This window comes from Aegilops tauschii, chromosome 4 (assembly GCF_002575655.3).
Source record: "Aegilops tauschii subsp. strangulata cultivar AL8/78 chromosome 4, Aet v6.0, whole genome shotgun sequence".
Lineage (NCBI taxonomy): Eukaryota > Viridiplantae > Streptophyta > Magnoliopsida > Poales > Poaceae > Aegilops > Aegilops tauschii.
The window spans coordinates 73,986,726-73,995,775 of NC_053038.3; positions in this window are offsets into that span (position 1 = coordinate 73,986,726).

Here is a 9,050-nt window from a genome sequence, read left to right on the forward strand (position 1 = left end):
ATTTATCATAGGTTGCAAAACTTTAACGTGCAAAGATAAAGGAGTTTCTCATGACAGTAGCACGATACAAATAGAGATGACAGCAAACTAATATGGATGAAGGCCTTAGGCCCATACCAACCTGAGAAAAAAGCTTACTCATGTAGTCCCATAAGAGATGATAAAGCACTCACTGGAATCACACAACAGTATATATTTTTGTGCACTTCAAATGTATGGTTGAAATCACTCTTGTTTACCAGTGCTGAGATTATATCGAAAGATTATCAAGAACTTCCAGCAGAGTTAAAGCACTGGCTGGGATACAGTTCATTGTATTGTCTTGTGTAGTTCCACTAAAATGTATGATTGGCACAACATGATCCCTGTTTGCACAAGTAGGAACAAGGTGAAACCTTCATTAGCTTAGTGAGAAAGGATAGGAAGACATTAGCATATTACTCAAACAGTAGCATCAAATTCATGATGGACAATACGCAAAACATTGCCTCGTTGAACCAATGGCAATAAATTGACATGCAAAACAATAGCACTATTATGTCATGACACTAATAATATTCCCTCCCTGCTCCACCACATGATTCACCTCCATAGACAAACATACACACGTACATGATTCAGCATAGGGTCCTACTAAAGATTTGTTTAACTCCAACAGGAAAATTAGGCAGTAATAAATTAGTGGTACTTAAGTACTCCTAATTAATTAAGTGAGACAGCAGAAGTGGAAGGGCTCCCTGGAGGATCGTCTCACATGTAAGGTAGTCGTTGCCAGAGCCCTTGAATGGCCTCGACTGAGGCCTCTAGCTTCAGCAAGATCGCCTTGGCACTGTTTATTCTTCTTCTTCTTCTTCCTCTTCATGCTCTGTTTCTCTTTCTCCTCACCAGTTGGTGAAACCAAGTACATGATTGGCCTTCTAATTCAGAATTGGTTTTGTCAGTGAGGGAGTACAAGTGTACTAGTAAAAAATAGCATTATTTTCTCATGGCAGTCGAAAAATAGAGATGAACACATGCATTAAATATCATTCTTACCTAAAGGAAGGTTATGGCGCCAATATGGATGATGAGGATTGGAACACAGATCTCCCTTTGTGCACTTCCACCAAAATGAACCAACTGTTCCATTCTTACATTCCAGTTAAACAGCACAAAAGTCACTTCTTTTAAGAAGAGTTTTGTGCAGTGCACCAAAAGGTCACAACAGCAACCAGGTAAATTGGATATCCCTGTTTGCACAAAAAGGCACAGAGGAAACAGTCAGAGTCTCAAACAATTACAGGCAAAAACATTTGGCTAAACTTGTCATGGCTTATAATAGTGGCATGGCTTCATTTTTACCAGGGACATTAGATTAAGAACAGCTAAGGCTGCGTTCGGTTCACAGGTTTGGTGCAGGATTTTCGTAGGAACACAATTCCTACGGTATTCTTTCCCTTCCAACCGTTCGGAACACGGGAAAGGTGAATAGTGTTTCATAGGAAAGCTGGTCTGGTAGTACTGATTCCATAGGATTAGAAACATCCACGCGCTGCTCATTTTTTGGGCGGAAGCCTGAGGCAGGCGCTCGCTGCCATGCGTTAGACAGGTTGCTGTGCTGTGTTGCCGGAATAAAAAAATCAACCTATGCGTGGTACGTGAGGTGAGGACAAGAGTAGTCACTGTGCAGCTGAATAAACAAATAGCATCTCATACTACCAAGCATGCTACTCTAAAAAAACAAATCTGTACATTTCGTAGTCCATCCGAACACATTCTCTTGAGAGTTTCCTCTGGTTCGCTGTTCCATAGTTTTATACCTACATTCCTTTCCTATTCCTTTATTTTCATCAAGACCTATGTTTTCTGCCCCTTTATTCCGAACGGAGCCTAATTATTTGGTATAAGGGCATGGGACAGTGGGTGCACCAGCAGTCCAGCACCATGTACGTAAACAGGGGCATAAAGTGGTGATTCATAGTTTGTTGCCCCGAGAAACAAACATCCCTTTTCGACCAAGAGACCGGTTGGATGACCAGTCTGTACTACTTTCACCCCTTTCCTTCCTGTTTGTACCAAGTCTGATGTACATACTAAATTCCCCCACCCCCACTTTATTTCTTGTTTGAACCAAGTACTCCCTCCGTCCGGAATTACTTGTCATCAAAATGGATGTGTCTAGAACTAAAATACATCTAGATACATCCATTTCAATGACAAGTATTTTCGGACGGAGGGAGTACAAGATGCGACTCCAGGAAGTAGATTTACCTCTAACAATAGAAGAAAAAAATATGTGACGTTGGACCATCCGATCGAGAGGGGCTGAGAGGTAGAAAATGATGCACATGCAGCGACGTAGCGAGCTGGGGAAGTAGAGCTAAGGCGGTTTCGAACGAAGATATACCTGAAGGTCGTCGGGATGTGGATAGATGGGCGGCGGGAGGCCGCATCCGCCCACAGGCAACGACGAAGGGATCGAAGGACCTCCCGCACCGGCGCTCGGCCAGAGATAACGGTGTGGCCGGCATTGGGTCTCCTCCCTCGCTGTCGACGACGGCCTAAACGCTGCCGCTCCTCCCCTTCACCGGCGGAGGGGGATACGTCCGGATCTATAACCAGCGGTGAGGATAGAAAGCCAGTGTTTTTTGAAGGGAGAAAGACAGTGTTACTACCCCTGTCTTGTTTAGATCTGGAGAGGATGAGAGTGTGTGAATAGAGCAACCGTAGCAAGCAAGAGCGGAGGCTCCGGCCTATATATACGTAGTGGGGTAGTTTACCTTTTTCACTCCATCAAAACAATCGTTTAAAATTGTGTACTACTACATGCCAGGTCGCGGTTTTTTTAGTTGTTGATTGTTTTTTGAGATAGCTACCCGCTTGTTCCAAGTGGTGTTACGGTGTGCTAGGTCGCACTTTGTATCGTTCAAGTCTGGTACTACAAGTCCCTCCATTAAATGAACAACCACCCCCTCGTAAAAATTGTGAACAAGCCCACGGCTAAAATTAGCGGAAACGTGGGTTGCCCCAACATGCATTATTATTTATATTTTCTACTCCCTCTGTTCCTAAATATAAGTATTTTTTATAAGCCACACCTAAGACAAGAATTTTTTTATTAGCAGTGAACCCCACATGTCATAGACACAAAAATTGTGGCAAGATTCCCTTAGGCAAGCCAAAGTGTGTCTAACAATTTGACCAACTCAGGTTAGGCAAGTGTGGGAAAAATAATGTGGCAACATAAGACAAACATAGTCACAATCCAAACAGCCCCGTAATTTTTTGTGACATGCATGAAAATTTGGTTAGTTAAATTTATAGTCAAAATTTGGTAAGGTGCACCAAATCAACACATGCAAGTATCAAAAGGAAAGTCACGGCATGCATGCATGCGTTGTACTCCCTCCGTTTCCAAATATAAGTCTTTTTAGAGATTGCAACAAGTGACTACATACGAAGCAGAATATGCCTACTCCTACATACGAAGTAGCCCATTTGAATTATATCGAGTGCAGTGCTTTGATGTGTCGCGTCAACTCGTACAAGCCCAAGAAATTTGATTACTACAACGCCCTCTCCCTCGCGGACTGAGCTCCGGTGCCTTAACTGCACCTGCCTTCGGCTACATGATAGGAGGGCCAACCACCTGTTGGGCCCACCTGTCATAGACGCAAAGGCAGGAGCAGTAAGTAGAAGCTTTCGCTACACGCTATCCCTCCTGCACGAGGTGGACGGACATGCAACACTGGATTCGATACTGTAGAAGTAGGAGTAACATCATTGTTCGTCTTCTCGAAGAGGTGAAGAGCCAAGCGCAACCCGAACATGGCAGTTGCGAACGCTAGGGTGGTGCGGTTCCTTGGAGTACTAGCCAGGCTCTTGCATGAGACAAAATTGCTATTGTTTAACAATTAAACTCCATTATCCATTGGTTGATACTCATTCTGCATAGGTCCACGCGCTTAGCACCGTTTCCTCCTGGGGTCACCAATGTTTATTTGCTAATTAATAGCATTGCATGCAATGAACTAGCCATTGCAAGTCATTAAAAGCATGCACACCTCTCATCTCTTATTGGTTGATATGTCAAGAAACAAGAAACAAGGTAGAAGTTAATGCACCACGCCTAAGTGTTTTGGGACTATTTGGTTTTCGTAAGATGACTTACACACCTAGACGGAGGGAGTAGTATAGCCCTGTAAACCGGAAAGGAGTATTTGCCTTTCTAGAGATTTCAACAAGTGACTAGACTACACCGTGTGCAGTACTCCCTCCCTTCCGGTTTATAGGGCCCAAATCTCAAATCTCATGAACCAAGGCATTTTGTGATTGGAGGAATGTATCTCGTACTTTACAAAACTACCCTAATTAAACTCATGCATTAATTACGTAGTTCTCTCGTTTTCCTCTCCGCCTTGGTCGCGGTGCACAATATTGAGCACTCCTATATGACTAGCCGCTCTATCTACATGCGGGACATTTCAAAGCATCCGGGCCCGCGTGCCATCCACCAAATCACAGCGAGGTGCTACAGTCGAGACTCACCTGTCACCCTTGTGTGGCTGTCATGACCCGTCATATCACAAAACCCACACCTTTATCAGTAGTGGTAAGGTGGCCTCCAAGTTGGACTGGACGAAGCAACCATCATTTCACTGGAACGCTCGTTCAAGCCCTTTCTTCCCTTTCTTGAAGATCCCCCGGTGAGCTGCACAAGGTAAAAAATAATGGCTTATTACCATAGTTGTGGTTTTTGATTGTTTGCAATGTGCTTGCTAATATGTTAGGGTTGTGTAGGTGCCGGTGGACGTCCTTGATGATTCCGATGCCGTGGCCCGTCCTGTTGGCATCGCCCCGGAGATCGATTCCGATGCCGCTGTCCATCCTGTGGACATCGCCCCAGAGATCGATTCCGATGTCGCGGTCAGTCCTGTGGACATCGCCCCAGAAATTGATTCCCATGCCGCTGTCCGTGCTGTGGTCATTGCCCGAGAGATCGATGACAAGAAATAGTTGGTCGCGCTAATCCTTCAGGGTAGTTTGCATTGCCCTGTGTTTAATTACCAGAACGATGCGTGTTATCAAACCATCTTAGGGCTAGTGCACTGTCTTGTGCGGGCGGATCTTGCTACTTTTGTTTGATAATGAATCATGCGATGAATCATGCGAACCCTCTCCGAGTTATGGAAATAGATGTATCCTCACTAGCTTTTGATGTAATATATGGCATGCTTAGATGTAAGTTTGAACTATTTATCATATCAGCAGGGCTTGTTTGATGATTCTTCGTGTTAGTAGGCTAGCTACTGTGCGAGCTATAGTACTTGCAAAACACTCACAGAAGAGAAACGTTGGGGCTGATGAGCTCGTGGTACGCTTATACTTATCCCTCGTTGATCGACCAATAGCCCTAGCTCCTAAAATTGTAGGCTTAGCGATCGATCAGACAATAGTAGACATACATTCAGGCCTCATTTGGTTCATAGGGTAGGAAAATCGTAGGAAAAGTACAGAGAACGTGCAACACAAAATCATAGCAGTGCAGAGACGTACTCCCTCCGTTCCAAAATAGATGACCTAGGCGGGCTAGTTTGGCCTAGTGGGTTTCAGTGATATGACGTGCTACAGTGCCGTCCAGTCTTCGCGTGTGGTAGCAGTATTGTGGGTACAGTAAGTTTTCTTGAAGAAGCGGAATTCAACGAAGTCATGATGGTTCCTTCGTCCGAACAACTTACAGTGGGAAAGGTTGGGCCTGCGATACGACCGGGGTAGACCAGGATAATTTTGTGCATGGCAGGTGGACCAGGATGGTCGACGTCCCACATGTCGGCGAATGAAAGTATTCTTTCCGATATAGTGGACGAGCAACGAGTATTCATTGTTTATTTTTGATGAAAGCTATTGTCTCCACTGTTACGACAGAGGAGTGTGAAACACGGCAGCCCAGTGAACTTGGCATGTGCACCACTCCCTCCTTCCTCATGTAATGCCCAGGTTACAGCTTTTTATCACTTTCTCTCTATCTATTTCCTCTCAAATGTTTTTTACCTTTCTTTTTTTAAGACACAATTGTTTTATGCCATTTTTAGAATTATTTTTTTATACCTAGGAGCACGTGTAGAGACGGGCTCTTGCAGAGCCCACTCCTTGACTTTGTTAATGCCTCTCTCTCCTCCACATAAGGAGTACTACTTGCTATGCATGCATGCGGAGGGCAGCTGGCGTCTTGAGGGGCCAGGGCAGTGAGAGCGGGCTCCGGAAGAGGTCCGGACTCCAGCATGGCCCACCTCACATTATCACCATATATTTCTTGGAGTTCGTGCGCAGCGGGCGGGCGATCTCTTCTCCCTCCCCCGTTTCTCTCTTCTCAGCCGACGCCTGCCGAGCGATTAGATTTCGGCTATCGACGGTTTATTCAATTACGGTCCCACATGTCAGTGAAATTGCAAGACAATGCGTGTCCCCTCTGGTGAGCGGCGTGCGAGCCGGACTATCGGGGTTGCGACGCGTACGAGTCGTAGGTGTGCCGCCTTTTCCTTTAGAACTTGCGAAGCGTAACATTTTCGCGCGATCGATCGATAAAAATCTAGAACAAAATGATGAGGGCGGTGCTTTCCCGCTCGTTAGGCGGGCTAGTTCGAGTGATATGACGTGCTACAGTGCCGTCCACTTGCTCCATCTTTATGTAAGCTAGAGTTTACACTCTTACGCGGGAGGAGTGCGAAACACCGCGGATCTGATTTTGATCAAGGGATAACTGTTCCCTGCCAAATAATGGAGGATTGTTAGAGATTATAGCATGATAGTTAGGGCATCTCCAGCGCTGGCCCACAAATTTACACCGGCATCTGTCCGAGGACACTGATGGATGCCATCCGATGCTGCCCGCATACCTTTCGACAACTATATGAACTAACCGGACGAAATTCGTGCAAACAAAGCAAATTTCAAATTAACCGGATGAAATTCATTACACTTCGAAAACTTTTCCTACAAACTGGACGAAATTCATTACATATTTCGCACAAACCGTACTAAAACCTACTGTAAACCTAATCTAAACGATCGCCGGCGCCCGACCACCATGTCCGGCCATGAACCCGAGAAAGCCGGCCATTGCCTTTGCCTCCTCCTCATCCGCCTCGATAACCTCCTCCTCCGGAGCACAAGGTTCTGAAGATTTCCGCCAACCCCGTCACCGTGAAGCGGCTAATCGGCCGCCGATGTTTACCCCACCAAGCTTGGCATTGACTGAGTGGAGTAGCGGTGGCCTTCCCGGGACCAGAGCGGCGGCGACCTACCGTGTACAACTCTTCCTCGCTGCCGGTTGCGCCCGCGTACGCGCGCTGGCTTCATGGTCGTGGCGGCGGAGGGCGGCCGCGGGGGTGCCGACGATCTCCTTCGTTTGCTCCTGCGATAGTACGTCGAAGAGAGCTTTGGAGCGCGCCCGGAGCGGAGCCGCCGATGTCCCTCGCCTGCTCCTGCGACAGTACGTCCAAGAGAGCTTCGGAGCGCCAGGAGGCCATGGTTGAAGTGGTGCCGACAGAAGGAAGGGACCGGAGGAGAATAGGTGTGGGTCTTTGGCTATGGCTGGGAGCTGGGGCTCAAGTTAATATAGTGGGCGAATGGCAATGAGTCGCGGCAAACGGATGGACAACTGGTGCCGGAGTAGGTTTGTCGGGCGTGAATGCAGACGCTGCTTCAGTGACTTAACTGTAGATGCGTTTGGGTTACTGACATGTGGGCCCAACGGGCATCTGGCCCGCATGTCAGTGACACACATATTGCACCTGCAGTTAAGTCTGGTGAATGCGGCATTGACATTCTAGAGAGACGGTGACCGTTTCAGGCGGGAAGCGCGCGCTAGCGATGGAAGGGGTTTCGGTGTGCAGTGGCACTAAGATCGGTCGCTCACGATAGTACATACTCTGTACCATACTACCATAGTACCCTCTCTAGCTTAGGCTGTTTTATAGATTGTCGTTGTGATGGACGATATACATGAGCAAGGCGGTCCGAGTATGACCATTGGTGTTGAGCCAGGTGAATACATGCTCGGCGTTTGCGTAGGCCTCCATCAAACGTCTAAACAGTAATGTCAGGCACCGCCGGGGCGCGCAGGTGATGGGCTCGCCGTTTGCATTGCGCCATGAGCAGGACTTTGATTTAGAGGGTGACGTGCATGCATTAGCATGCTTTGACAGCGTGAGCGTGAGTGTCTGACGCGAAGTATTTCATTTTCATTTGGCTGACGAGGGTGCGTTGCAGCGACGAGTCCGTGGTTTGATTCCCCACATACGCATAATTTTGGTTTTTACATTATTTCTTTCTCCATTGACAGGTAGGCCCGCGTAGATAGATAAAGAACACGAGCTGATGAGGCGCATGCGGACTGTTTGACTGGTCAACCAGACAAATACAGAGCTATACGCTGAGCCAGTGACCGTATAATCACCATATCTCGTATACAATGATCAAAGTGATCTATCAAGACAAGTTCGATGACCGCCAATGCATTTCACTCGGTAATAAATGACCAGGATTGAAGGGGAATCCAAATTTGCTTCGTCTTCTGTCCTTGAGCTCTTGACAAACCAATGCACTATACGGTTGTCCGGCCACTCCACCCCAGAGCTCTCACCAAGCGTCGTTCATGCCACCGCGCCGCACACTAACCGGTAAGGCAGCGATGGCATCCCGCCGCGCCGAGTTCCTCGCCGCTCACGACCGCACACAAAATGGTAGGGAAGCGATGGCATCCCGCCGTGCCGAGTTCATCGCCGCTCGCGACCTCACAACTATGTGGGAGGAATTTGAAGATGCCAAGGCCGAATGGGCGGTAGAGCAAGAGGCGGCCAAAGCCGCACATAGGGAGCGGAAAAGTCAGAAAGCACTCAAGAAAAGAGAGGCCCGCCGCCGCAAGAAAGAAAAGGACGCACGCGCTGCTGCGAAGAGGTCGGCGGAGATCCAAGCACGGTGGGGTGTCGCTGACAAAGCCGGGAAGGAGAACGACGGTGTCTGGCCAGCAAGTGAGAAGTAGTAGTACTAGTAGTTAGTGTGTGTGTGTC